At 41.6% G+C, this 14711-nt stretch overlaps 1 long non-coding RNA gene and 1 pseudogene across 1 annotated transcript; one reads left to right on the plus strand and one right to left on the minus strand.

Annotated features, from left to right (window-relative positions):
* The first annotated feature begins 2799 nt into the window (after window positions 1–2799).
* On the plus strand, window positions 2800–7927 carry LOC148702419 (putative UDP-arabinose 4-epimerase 1; annotated as a pseudogene).
* Window positions 7928–9892: 1965 nt separating this feature from the next.
* On the minus strand, window positions 9893–13194 carry LOC120104957 (uncharacterized). The gene is made up of 2 exons (XR_016396371.1): window positions 11914–13194; window positions 9893–11011 (listed from the first exon to the last, which is right to left on the minus strand). It is a non-coding gene; the product is annotated as an uncharacterized LOC120104957 (long non-coding RNA).
* Window positions 13195–14711: the final 1517 nt, after the last annotated feature.

Raw genomic sequence — 14711 nt, forward strand, 5'->3', positions numbered from 1 at the left:
TCTTCTTCTTGTTAATTTTTGGTTTCAGCCGTCATGAATGAAGAAAGGAACGCTTGAGAGTTTCAGCGTATCCCCAGTTTTTTATGCTCTGTTCTCGTTCAGCAAAACCGAGCTTAGATTGAGTTTTTAGCAACGTTGAATCCCCCGTTTTGGATGCCTTGATTCAGGTTCATTGCGGGAAGATCCAACAACAACAGCAGCTCTATTTGAGAGTCTATTTCTCGTTTGGAAACAGAGTTTCCTTGTGATTGGCGGCGCCTACCTGGTTCTGAATTCTGTTTCAGAAATCTGCAGCGTTCGTAAGTCAATCTTTCCCACGCTTCCCCGCATCAAAGTCAGGTAAAGTGCTTGTAGCTTCTCTCCTTTTTTATTTGGGTCATAATTAGTCCCTGCATATATGTATTCTGTTAGTGTTTTGTGGGAGTTGTCTGGAAGTTTTCTTCTTCTGGGGAGCTTAATTTTGGTGCTCTTTATTGGAACTCCAGACAAATGTATTGGGAATAGAAGTTGTACAGGTTCTGTCACTGTTAGCCTTCGTTCATCTCTGTTCTTTTGAGAGATGGGAAGTGTGCACAAGGTAGTTCTTTTATGCATGCTTTGGTTGGTGAGAGAGCTTCTCTTAGCTTGTGTAGCCTGGATCCATGGTTGTCACGGGCACTTGGCATCTACAAGGTTTGTTTTTTGTCCTTCCATTTTTCCTCATTCCATCTTATGAATGTAACTGCCAAACTTTTTTAAGTTCTGGATATTCAACTATGTTTTGGCATGGAAGCAGCATGTATTGTTTCAAATTGCTTGTTCTGATTGGTTAGTGCTGTTCTGTTCTAACAATCAAGCAACTGGTTCTGTATTCATACTATTCATAATGGGAACCTATAAGATCCGATTTTTATGAAGTACTACGTGGTGGGTCGTTTGATGATGCACTGTGGGTGAATATTTTTGTATTCAAAATCTAGATGTAGGTGCTGTAGAATTTCGTTTCGTGAGGATAATATGTATGTGAGCATATTGGTTAGCGAACTCTTTTTGAAAATGTATGTCAGAGTCGATAAATATCTGGCCATATCTGTCAAGTCGGTGTATGGAAAATGCATTCAAAAATGTGAAGCGCTAAGCTGATACTGGAAGTTTCTGCTAATGGTAGTAAAGATGATTGAATCCAGCAAGGATGTTTTGATCATTAAGAGGTGTCCCCTCAATGGGGGGCTCTCTTCGTGTTTAGTTAGTTGTCCTTGATGATAACCGTTACCATGAGGTGTCGTACAAGTTTGCCAAATATTAAATCGTCTGCTCCGATGATTCGTCTTGAAAGGTGTGGTAGGATGTGTGTTTTGGATGGTAAGCACAAGATTGGCAAAAGATGTCCAGCCATTTCAAAAATTGTCGCCATTCTGGCATACTGAATATAATGTTTGGCCCCCCTGCTCCGTCGTATTGAGAACCTGCTTCACAAAATGACTCGTGAGAGGTAAGAGCATTTGCCATGCTGAATGATCCAGCATTGTTTACAGTTCAAACATTTGCCGGGATTCAGCTTCTGTGTCTGTCCAACGGAGTGCTGAAGTTGGCTCGGGTTACATGGTGTACCAATACCTTGATTTTTCATCTGGGTCTTTTTAAAAGAAATTTCAGATTGCTCAGTCTGTATCTATCCGTACTTGCGTTTGAAAGGACTCTGTCACTGGAAAGGGAAATATCAATTATTTAGAATGTTTTAAATTGCCAACTGTAGTGTAATGTGAGTTTCTACAAGAGGATGTAAAAAATGTGTTAGGTTAAGTCCAAAGCCACAATAATTTTGCCTAATGGTAGAGGATTTATTATACTTCCATAAAATTTAAGGAAAGAAGGTTCAAGTTTCTGGAAATGGAACTGCTTGGGTTTTTTTTTTTTTTCAGTAGAACAGCGGCTCACCTGTGACGGGTGTAAATGTGGCCAACAAAATCAAAAAAAAAAAGATCACACAAGGGCTAAGGCACGGACACCTAGTTTGCCCAGATAAAATCTCTGGAGTAATGAGCCACAAAGAAAGTAACTCAATCTGCAACATCGTTTGCTTCTCTGTAGATATGCGTGGTCTGATAGGAGCTACACTCTCTCAGGATCCTGCGGATGTCATGGAGCAGCGGTCTTCCCCCAGCAGTGCATCCCGATCCGAATCCACTCGATTACCGTAGCTGAGTTCCTCTTGAGGAGAATGCGATCCATACCCAGTATCAGCCTTGCATAGGTGATGCCCTTCCATGCAGCTCTGAGCTCGGTGCTGATGACAGATATGTCAAAAATCTGCTGACTCTCGGTCGTCACTAGTCTGGTACCGTGGTCTTTGATAACAAATCCAACACCTCCACTGTTCCTTTCCTCGTCAACATTACCATCAAAGTTCACTTTGAGAAAGCCAAGGGGTGGGGTTCCCAGGAAACAAGCACGGTCCTAGACGTTGTAAGAGCAGAATGTGAGCCCCAAATTTTCCTAGCCGTCCCTAAAGGCGATGCCTCAGTAGTGCGAATGACCTTCGCCGCATGCAGTAGAGCTCTGTCCGCCACCACACTCTCGGATGCACGCTGCCATCCTCGAAGATCCGGCCGTTCCTATCTAGCCAGCAGTGGTAGGCCAGATAGGCAGTACAAGTCCTCTCCTCCAAGCTGGCCCCCGCGCAGAGCCGGCTCGAGCCTTAGGCGACTGAGGCGGTCGCCTAAGGCCCCCGGCTCGAAGAAGGCCCCGCTACGTCGTTGCCCAGTGCTCATCTCACCACTGCACCGCAGTTTTCACATCCGTAGGCAGTAGGCGGCGACGATGAGGCCTGGCTACGCCTTTGCAGTGCCTTCTGCCCTTTCCGACACGCTACAGGTTACGGCCTACAGGCTACAGGTGAGGGAGATGGTTACGACAACTGACAACTTGGCTACATGTGAGGGAGATGGTCAGTGACAAGCAACGGTCAATGGACAAGTCTTCCCCCCTTCTATCCCCCTTCTCGGCCACTGCCAGGGCTTTTTTTTTTTTGCCGAACCCTTCTCGGCTTCTTCTCGAGTTCCCTCCCCCCAGTCCCCACTCCCCAAACTGGCAAACCCCTTTCGGAGTTCGGCCCTTCCCTTCTCGGCTCGAAGGCTAACGGCTTCTCAGCCTTCTCTTCGAGTCCGAGACTCCAACTTCCTTCTCGACTTCTCATCCCAAGCGGCGGCGACGGGCGATCGAATCTACCATTCCACCCTTCGATCCTTCGCCTTCGGACTTTGAAGAGAAGCCGATTGATTAATAGATCAAGTCCTCCTCTCCTCGACTCCTCTGCTCTAATCCTTCTGGCTTCTGAATCTGAAGTTCCGGTTCTAAACCTTGACGGCGGCCACCTCCCGGCTCCCGCCTCCCGCCTCCCGGTCGATCGGACCACAGCCACAGGAGACAGCTGGTAAGCCCTAAGGCCCGCCCCCTTCTCCTTCTGGTTTTGGACCAGAGGCCTTCTTCGGTTCTTCCCCAGTTGGGCCAATTCCCTCAAAGCCCTAAGGCCCTGGCCCTCCACTTCTTCTGAATTTTTGACTTGTGATTGGCCTTTATCCCTAGATTAATTTGTCATCTCTGGTTTGGAGTGATAGTTGGGAACAGTCTGTTGGAGATGAGTCATGGACCTTATGGTTTGGTCTCACGTTGGGTCTAGTTGGAATGCTTAATTCTTATGTCTTTGTGCATATTAGTCTACCCGCAACTAAATTTATGAATTTCCAGTCAGTAAATGTCATCTATAGTATGGTACCTGAATTATTGGCTATATTTGGTGCAAATGTCACCTATGATAGCTTAATCTTTTAGTTGGTTTTCTTTATGAAATTCTCTTTCTTGATGAGCTTAATCTTAAGTACAAAAGTTTGATTAATAATTTTGTATCTAAAAAAAGCTAGACGGATTATTTTTAAATAAAATTTTAAAGTATTTTATACTTATTAAAAATTTATTATTATTATTATTATTATTATTATTATTATTATTATTATTATTTAAAAGGCCTCTCTAAGTGAATTCGCCTAAGGCCCCCAAATGCATTGGGCCGCCCCTGCCCCCGCGAAGAAGCCTCTAGAAAGCATAGGAAGTTCTCGATCGACGTCCACCCCTGCAGCAGGTCAGGGGAGGCTGGGGCGTACCTCCAAATCTGAGCGGCTCGCGGACACTCAATGAGAACATGGAAGATAAACTCCTCCGCCTTCAGGCAAACTGCACAAACCGAGGGGATTCTCACTCCCCGCTGAGCCAGCACACCTTTGGTAGGTAAGCATCCCCATACCATCTTCTAGATGAATAGGGCCATACGGAGATAGATGTACATTCTCCAGATCCAGTTTTTGTCAATTGGTCGAGCCGAAGTCCTCCCGACCATCCCAGACAGGTCCCGGGCTCTCACCACAAACCTCCAGTCATACTCTAGACTCTCCTGTCCATTGCCTCTCTTGCAGGAATCGACAGTGACAGGACCCACTCAGTTAGCTGCTCTCCGGACATCCATCTGACGAGGTCCTCATCCCACTTTTGCTCCCCCGAAATGAATAGATCCAGACTCTGCGTCCCTCCAGCCAGTTGTGGTTGATCAGGGTGGGCCAACTCTGCAGTGGCACCTCGAAAAATCACATGTTCTCCAGGACGTCGATGGCCTGTCCGTCTTCGATCTCTCATCTGATCGCCAGGATGACCATCGGAGTGCGGGTGTAGATCTCTCTCCAGATGAAGGAGTAGCCTTGATGGGAGCGGAAGATAGTCGGATCAGCCGGATCCCCATACTTCGTCCTCTGTATTACTTGAGTGTTATCTTAGTAGCCATGCCGTCTGTTTGCAAACAAGAGTGCCAGAGTTTGTGGGTGTGCTTTCAAAGTGGTGTAATCTCTTAAGATTTCGTTCATGCTAATACGGGTAAGGTCACCCGGTAACGATGTAGGGGTGGTACTCCTTCCTATTGTCATAGGAACGAAGAATGAGAAATTAGGAAAAGCTTGGAGGATTGGATGCTCGTGTGGCATGAGCAGTTAATTGGATAATTAAATATTATGATTCCAGTTAATTGAACAAGATTCTGTTTTTAATGCGGGCATGGTCCCCTGATGAATTACAATATTCACTATTCTTCCCGTTAGAAATGGGATATTGCCATATGGAATGGTTTTGAATTGTTGCATTATATGCAAGATCCCTTAGTCATCTTGGTTCTCAAAGATTCTTGGGCAGCTTAATTCTTGCCAACAACGAATGTTTTTGAATTGTTGCATAATATAAAAGAATATCTTATTCAACATGATGCTTCATAATTCTTGGGCTGCAATAGTAAGGAATGATTCTTGCCAGCACACCCTTGCAAGATGGGGGATTCATCAGAGCCATCTATCTTAATGAATTAGAAAGTTGAACCATTCCCGTGATAGAGGTTTAGCAAGTATATCTGCAAACAAGTCTCGAGTAGATACACGAGAGACTTTTAAAAGCCATTTGGAAACTTTGTTCCACACAAAATGGTAATCTATAGCAATATATTTCATTTTGGAGTTAAATACGGGAATAGCATATACATATGCGGCACCAATATTATCATAATAAATTATCGGGGAAGTGGGAATAGACACTCAATTCACGTAGAAAAGATTGGACCTAGGCTAATTTTGAGGTTGTGGCAGCAACACCAAGAGATAGGATTATTCACAAAGTACACAATATAAGCCGTAGTGGATGTTGATCATCTTTGTTATCTACCCAATCGAAGTCAGAGTAGGCATGAAGGGAGGGAAAAGAACAATGGTTGAGCTATAGGCCATGATAAATAGTTCCCTTGAGATATCGAAGTATACATTTGATGGCACTCCAATGAGTTTCCAAGGGCTGATGCATGAATTGAGATAGTTTGTTGACTGCAAATGCAATATCACGCTGAGTGAGAGATAAACATTGAAGAGCACCAACAACTCGTTTATATTCCGAAGCTTCAATATGAGGACAACCATCATGAAGAGCAAGAGAACCGGTTGTAGGCAAGGGAATAGCAACTTCCTTAGCTCCAAGCATATAGGTATGATCAAGTAAATCTCAGATATACTTGTGTTGAGAGAGAAAATGATCATAGGATGTAGGTATAACATGCTACATCCTATGCAATCAATCTTTCTTTCTTATTAATGTTGAGAGAGAGAAAGATCATAGGTACGATCCACGAACCTGGGGTGCTGCATGTCTAACAGGAGGTGCTGGCTATTTAGGAACTCATGCTGGACTTCTACTATTAAAATCCTCGTATCAAGTGACTATAGCGGTAATTCTCAGTCATTAGCATATGCAATCAATCTTTCTATTTTATTGTGCTCTAGTGGTGATTTACATCAAAGCTTAGGTAATCTCTTATCCTATAAATCACTAATCTTGCTTATTCATTTTCAACAGGATTAATCTTTCTATGGGAAATATTGGGGCCATTAGAGTTCTCCAGGATCAATTCCCAGAGCCTGGAAGACTTCAATTTATATATGCTGATTTAGGAGATGCAAAAGGTGTATACTATACATGCCTTTTAATTATCCATTTTCCATATATAAACTAATTGCATGTGGAAATGGACTTGAGTTTGATTCTTTAATCATTGTCCAGGTTAATCAAATATTTGCAGACAATGCATTTGATGCTGTTATGCGCTTTGCAGCTGCTGCTTATGCGGGCGAAAGCACACTAGAACCCCTTAGGTATGCTATGTTATATTCCTGAAGAAATTTGTTTGACACCGTAAGGTTAACAACTGGGAGATCGTTTCTTTGGTTCATTTAATCCATATAATTTGCAGGAAGGTACATTTGATTGAGCCATAAATGAAGCTCCATGATTCCTTCTATTGCTGTTGCTTGAACAGCTTGAAGGATCTTTAGTTGTAAATTGCATATACTAGGACTATTTTCTAAGATCAATTAAAACATTTTTTTAGATGCTTGTCAGCCTTCTTTTTTTTTTTCAATAATCTTGACATGGTTTGTACTTTGTAGAATATCATTAGTTTTTTGAAACATGTGATGACCGTTTTTTATTGTTGCGTGGCATCAGAAGCTCTTGAATTGCTTACCCTTTTTTCAGTCACCCTATTCTCCATGTGTTGTGGGTCCTAGTCTTTAATATTGGACTTTATATTAAAGTTATTGCTGCATTCAGGACTCGCATCATGATTTCACCAGTCATCGTCCCCCTAGTGATTTGATTATTCATTTAAATTTGCTAACTTTAGTGTTATGAGATACTGCTACTGATTTTGTTTATTGTGGTTAAATCTACAAACTGGAAGTTATTCCATTTTTTGACAGGTACCATCACGATCGATATAACATTGAATGCTTTGATTGTGCTAGCAGCCATGGCAGCCCATGGTGTTAAAACCCTAATTTCCTCTAGTACATGTGCAACTTAAATCCTAAACCATGTGCTCGCAGCCATGGCATGCAGCCCATGGTGTTAAAACCCTAAACCCTAAACTATAAACCTTGAACATTAAATTCTAAACCCTAAACCCTAAACTAGGAGAGCCTCTAAAGATGTCTATCACAGAAGAAACCCCTCGGGTTGTGCAGGAAACAATTTGAATATTTGGCCAGGCTGATTACTTGTTGGAGTTTTTCTTTTCATCGACTTAAAAAAGTCATCTAGCTTCTCTAGAAAGAAAGCAAAATCGTAGTATCTCCTTTCTTTATGTTATTTCCAATTATCAAACAATAATAATCGAAATTGCTATGAGCTAGACCATGTATTTGAAAGATTGAGCTGTAAAATTATAGGTTCTTTGAACTGAGTTTTCTGTGCACATATGCAGTTTCCTATTAACCCCTACGGGAAGGCTAAGAAAATGGCGGAGTACATTATTTTCGATTTCTCAAAGAGATCAAACATGGCTGTAATGATTTTAAGGTCCATTATTTTTTGAATGAAAATGGAACCACTAAATCTGATGCTCATGTATATAAGAAATTGGCAGCCTTGTATTGTTCTTACTGACTGGTGGTAATAATTTGATGACTGCGTTATTTCTGTTTATGCTGCTGTTTCTTCGCTATTTTTGTTTGTTCTTACTGACTTATGATAGTGAATGATTGTCGTCAAGGCTTTTGAATGCTCTGAAGACGAGTCATGCCGAGTTCATCGTAAAATGACATAGGAAGCCCGGAGGAAGGCTCGATTTGGCCCCACCTCCTTTTCTTCTTCTCTTCTTTTTTCCCCACAAGAAAAGAGAGAATGAGTTCCTTTTTTATTATGATCAAAGACATTACTTGATTCGCTTGTATAACTGCTTCTATATGGAGCACGATATCATAGCCCAAGTAAAAAATCAAACCTTACGCCGAATTATTTATTAGTTCGTCTGTAACAATTTCTTTTTTCTATTGACGTGGCGACAGAGGCTTTGGTAGGAGCTTGACCTCGTCCAACCAACGATTCGCCAAAGGAGCAGCTACAATTCCAACTAAAATATCCCACTCAGGGTCACACGCGGCCGCGCAGAGTCCACTGACTTTCACGCCACGAGGCTGAATGTGACATTCAAGAAAAAAGAGGGCTGCCCACGCAATCTTGCATGAATACTCTTATCAGGTTTCAAGGTCCTGTTAATAATCTCAACAAGAAGCAAATCCAAAATGGTAGAAAAATCTAAAAGATCAGAGGAGCTGAAGGTTCAATTATCTCTACTTTCAGAAATAAGGTAAGTCACCTTTCATGCGGCTACTATCAGTGTTTTTAGGATTAGGCTGATCGCCAGCATGCGTCGATCTTCTACAGCTGCACGTCCATGAGATTATATCACCTCAACAATTCCCGCTCGGTACTTCTTGGAAGTATCCCGTTAGTATTTTACAAGGCATCCAAACAAATCTAAAGTGAAAAATCTAAAGTAGAAATTAAGATGGATGCAAAAAATTTCAGGTTTTGAGTGGCGTTCAAGTCCGGCCAGGGTGCTGAAACTCATTTCCATGTCTCCAAAGAGTTCGAACCCAACCCTCTCCAATCCATGTATTGCGTGATGGCCATGATTGAGCGATCGAGCGGCCATGATTGGATACAAAATATCCTGCCAGCTGATTTGGTCTTGACAATGTTTGAATTTAGTGAAATTTAATAGCTTTATATTTGGGAAACTCTATAGCAATTAAAAGATGCTATCATGACACATCCCCAAGAATTAGAATTTTTTGTTCTTTAATTGGAAAGCTGATCATATTTTTTGATGGAATTCGAATTTTAAATTATTCTAAATTTAAGTGGGATGTAGTTTCAAGGTTTATTTGCATCTTTTTAGTTGTTAGAGTCATAGCATGTTGTTCATCGCCAACAACCCTCCCTCTTCAAGGTTATGAAATGGTGAAAACAGTAGCAATATTTCTTGAATCTTTTTCGCTTGGCATCTGTTGGTACTAAGATGGTACTGGGTTGTGTTTGGTATGGGTTGGCGTAAAGTGGGGCCAAAAGATTTGCTTGGTTCTTAGCATTGACCCCATGCGTAGTGCTGACATTGGCCGCCCCTGGCACATTCCTCCTAGTACAGACTGATAATCCTTTCTTTGTTGTGTTTTGCCTAGTAATAAAATTATCTGACTACTTGTGAAATTCTTCGGTTTTCTTGAGTTTCTCAAAATATTATTTTCTAATTTCATACTAATTTCATAAAAAGTCACTTTTTATCCTTTTTTTGGGTTGAATTAATAGATCCTCACAACTTTAGTAAATATGTCATTGATTGTTGTGGAACTCCAATGATTTATTTTCTTCTTTTTTCTGTGCTTCCAATTGTCACGCCCCCGAACCCGTCACCCGGGTCCGGCATGCGACCGGCCGCATGAGCCCTAGAGCAATGCCCTAAAGATCATGCAAGGCCTAAGATAAACAACAATTCCAATAATTCCAATAATTCCATAAATGCCAAAATCAAAGATTGATGTAATTCAATCTAATCCAGCTACAATGTACTGATTTATTACATAATTTCAAATGTCCATAAATAAAAGATAAATTGACTTCTAACTATCTAGCAGTCTGACTCCAGATCGAGCTCACTTCTTGTCCCATCCGACAGATTCTACGAATCCAGTGCCTCTGAAAAAAAATGAAAGTGTAGTATGAGCTTTTCCAGCCCAGTAAGAATCCCAACAGCCACACACAACAAAATCATAAAATAATCAAGTATCAAAATATATATATCATTTCATCATTTCAAAAGCTCAACAAACAACAAATATATGTAATCAGTACATATACACAAATCCTTTTTCACATTATGTGATCCATTCCCGTATTACTCAAATTCCAAAGTTTTCAAACTTTTCATTTCTGGCGTTGGACTAACCAAGGTCATGTCCCAGTCCAAGACTGCACAAATCCCACGCATAAGCTCGTGGCAGCTATCCCACGCGTAAGCCCGTGGAGGCTATCCTACGCATAAGCTCGTAGAGGCTATCCCACGCGTAAGCCCGTGGAGGCTATCCCACGCGTAAGCTCGTGGAGGCTATCCCACGCGTAAGCCCGTGGAGGCTATCCCACGCATCAGCTCGTGGTCGCTATCCTACGCATAAGCTCGTAGAGGCTATCTCATGACAAGGTTAGTCCAACCCATATTACATGTCTAGTTTTACATGTTCAATCACATTCCCATCACATCACATATTTTCATAAATTTTCAAAAAAATATGTTATTTCTTCCCAAATGAATTTATCTCAATATTTTCATTATAAACAACATGCACGCCTCATAGGTGCCGCATCAACTCATAAACAATAACAACATAATAATGAAAATATGTTGATAAAAATTCGTCTCATATGTATCATATCAACTCACAAGCAATAACATCAAAACCGTAAATAAATCCAACGATAAATCAATATATGCATAGAAGTGCTCAGATGTAGGGATTCTTACAGAAATTATAGACTGACTCAACCACGGTCCGAATCACAACCTACGCGCTGGGGTGCTGAGTCCCCTGATCAAAATCTCCTGACACCGCCGACTCTTCCTCTACAACATCAATTATAAATCACAACTAAATTATTTAATATTTAAATATTCTAAACCATAATTCACATCTACTATGGGGTCCATCACCAGGTCCCCAAACATCTCAATCCCTCCAGATCTAGGGCAGTCGGGGTGGCCCGACTCCCACTCCGTACCACCAGCCTACGTCGTCGCCAGCTGTGGCTGCAGCCACGCCGCGACGATGATCGGTCCCGTTGAAGAGACCAAAAGAATGGATGATTCCTCTCTCTTCATGGTTGGGAATACATCTCCCAACCTCAAATCTTTTTGGTCCAAAGGTAATAGCCATGGTGGCTGTGCCTTTTTCCTTCCCTAAACCGACAACTCCACCACCACTGGCCGAACCATCGCCGGCCGCCACTGTTGCAGTCGCCGGCGATGGTGGCCGACCAAGAGAGGGAGAGAAGAAGAAGTTTCTTCTCCTTCTTCTTCTTCCCCCAAAAACCGACACTGTCCCCTACCCCTTTTTCTTCCATCATCAACCGAAGACCACCGAAATGGTGGTTCGGCTCCCCCCACCCGACGGCAGCCACAAGGGTCCACGACCACCGCCGCCGCCGCCTGTGGCCAGCCGCCATCGTCACCGCCGGTGGCCAACCAACGCGGAAGGGAGAAAGGAGATGGGATGGAACCATGCGGGAAGCCCTCGGTCCACCCATCCCGATCCCCAACAAGGCCCTAGGAACTCATCTCCACCCTTACACAACTCGATCAACCCCCAATGCCATGGATCCCAGCCAACCGGCGACCGGCGGCGGCCAACATTCAGAAGAGGGAGGCCGAAACAGGGGTACCCTGTTTCGGACTCTTTCCCGACGATCCGTCGGCCAAAATCCCACTCACACGACCCAAAAATCAAGCAATGAAGCACAAGGGCTTACCTCGGTCCGGCGGGATGCTCCGACGGCCCTTCCGGCGAGGATTCGGTGGAGAAATCCATGAGTAAACCCACGGATCCGAGGCCTCTTCGTGCGTTTGGTGGGGATCCTCCTCCTTGACCGGCCGGCTCACGAGATCCGCTACCTTCCCGGTGCTCAAACTCCCCCCGGCGACTCGGCTCCCTCCGGCGATCCCCTCTAACGCCGCCGCCGTCTCCCTCCCGTCTTCCCCCTCTCTTCCACGATCGTGCCCTAGGCACGATCGTTTTAAGGGGGATGGGCCCGGTCTTTTCGGGCCAGCCCATCCGCCCTCGTTTTTTTTTTTTTTTTTGTTGCTTTTCTGGGGTATTACATACTCTCCCCCTTAAAAAAATTTCGTCCTCGAAATTGACTTACTTGAAGCCTCAAACTTTTTTTAAAAAAATGCATCCGTTATATCATCCCTGAGATCTCAAGTAGTCTCCCTTTCGGAGTACCTACTCACAAGATTTTGACATACAAAAATCACAGCATCTCAAAACTTGATTATTTCTATTTACCACACATAGTAAGTTCTTTTGATCTCCTTCAAAAGAATTCCAAACTTCCAACCTTAGATTAAAATGTCATAATTATATCCCAAGAAATTAATTTCTCTTGATTCTACACAGAGATCATAATTGGCTTAACATAAATAGGAGAAATCTTTAGTATCAAATGCTCTTAATATTCTATAATCATTTTTCTTTTCTTAACTTTGCCTGTGATTAAATGATCAACCTTTATCCTAGGATTCCAGGCCCAAGCTTAATCACAGAGCTATCAATCCGTTAACGCTAAATTTGAGATGCCCCAAAATTCTTCTTAGAATTATCAAAAATAGGAGAGCCCACAACTACTTCCAGTAGGCAAAGAATCAACGACATTCCCCTCTACTAAAAAAACTAACTCAAGTCTTCCATAATAATACCTTTCAGATCAAGGTATTATTATTAAATATTTTTCTTTTTCTAATCGATTTCAAATTAACTCAAACCACTACACTTCCGCTGCGCACTCTGATCTATCTCATCAAAATCTCTAAAGTCACAAAATGATTTCTAACCAAAGCATCACTTTGCACCGAGACTAAGAAAAATCCAAATTTTAGCACTTTAATTGAGCAGAACCTCCTGATCTCTCTGTCCTCAATTTATGCAGAGTATACTAACCATAACTAACCCCCAATCCTTTAGTCAAGTTTAAGGTCACTACGTGATCTCCACAACCTTCTTAGAATCCAAAATATCTAGGCTTAATTTAAAGGGAGTAATTCTTGTATTTCCTTTACAATTTAATTAGAAAATCTACATTGATTTTCCTTCCAATAGAATTTACTTCAAACTCAATGGGTTAGAACTGTTGAGCTAATATCACTATGAGTAGGAATTAACTCTATCCAGATCAATGCTACACATAATAACTCACATAAGTATCTCAAAATCGAAATCTCTACTCAATATTGTATTTTACAATGACAAAAATTTCTGGTTAGATCAGGATCCTAGACTTGAGTTTAAGTTAACACATCCAATAATCTCCAACAATTATAAGAAAAATTCAGGAGCCCAATCCAAATACACAAATTCAAATAATTAGAATACTCCACCAATTTGCATACTATATGGCCTTAAGAATTTAATCCACTAATAGAAATATGCCGATTTACAATATTCAAACATGTCAATTCCAAATATAATCCACATACATTTTCAACTTCGAAGAACGTTCCTTTCAATATTATGAAATCTCCTTAGCTTACTCCAATACTAAATCAACGTACAAATCCCACTCTAATAATTAGCAGCAACATCCAAAAGTACAGTCACATCAAAACCCATATCAAGTTTGAATTTTCAGGTCATTTAAATAATATCTAAACATCGTATAACTGATATGCCATTGTTGACCTTCCTACACTTATCTTAGGTCAAACCTCTCTTATCATGATCACAGACAATTTATACTTTTCTTCTACACTCATCGAAAACCAAATCCGATGCATACATTTTATCACAATGCCCAGTGATCTTACAGCTTAAGCACTGAATTTAATTGTCATGTCCAAAGTGATCATAACCTTAAGCTATGATATATTTCTGTCACGATCCCTAGTGATCTTAAACATATGCTCAGATTCCAACTGGTCACATTTTCCAATAATCTTAAACCTCAAACTTTAATGCCACTAAGGCCACAGTCCCTAGTGGTCTTAAACCTTAGATTATAATATCATTCTTGTTACAATCTCAAGTGATTATAAACCAAATCTCTGATAGTTTTTCTATCATAATTCTCCACTGATACTCACCTGAACATAAACCCTAGGATACCTCAACCTTAAGCTCTGATACCACTCTGTCACGCCCCCGAACCCGTCACCCGGGTCCGGCACGCGACCGGCCGCATGAGCCCTAGAGCAATGCCCTAAAGATCATGCAAGGCCTAAGATAAACAACAATTCCAATAATTCCAATAATTCCATAAATGCCAAAATCAAAGATTGATGTAATTCAATCTAATCCAGCTACAATGTACTGATTTATTACATAATTTCAAATGTCCATAAATAAAAGATAAATTGACTTCTAACTATCTAGCAGTCTGACTCCAGATCGAGCTCACTTCTTGTCCCATCCGACAGATTCTACGAATCCAGTGCCTCTGAAAAAAAATGAAAGTGTAGTATGAGCTTTTCCAGCCCAGTAAGAATCCCAACAGCCACACACAACAAAATCATAAAATAATCAAGTATCAAAATATATATATCATTTCATCATTTC

This window comes from Phoenix dactylifera, chromosome 9, assembly GCF_051530095.1.
Source record: "Phoenix dactylifera cultivar Ajwa chromosome 9, Ajwa_hap1_PhDact_Kaust_v1.1, whole genome shotgun sequence".
Classification (NCBI taxonomy): Eukaryota; Viridiplantae; Streptophyta; class Magnoliopsida; order Arecales; family Arecaceae; genus Phoenix; species Phoenix dactylifera.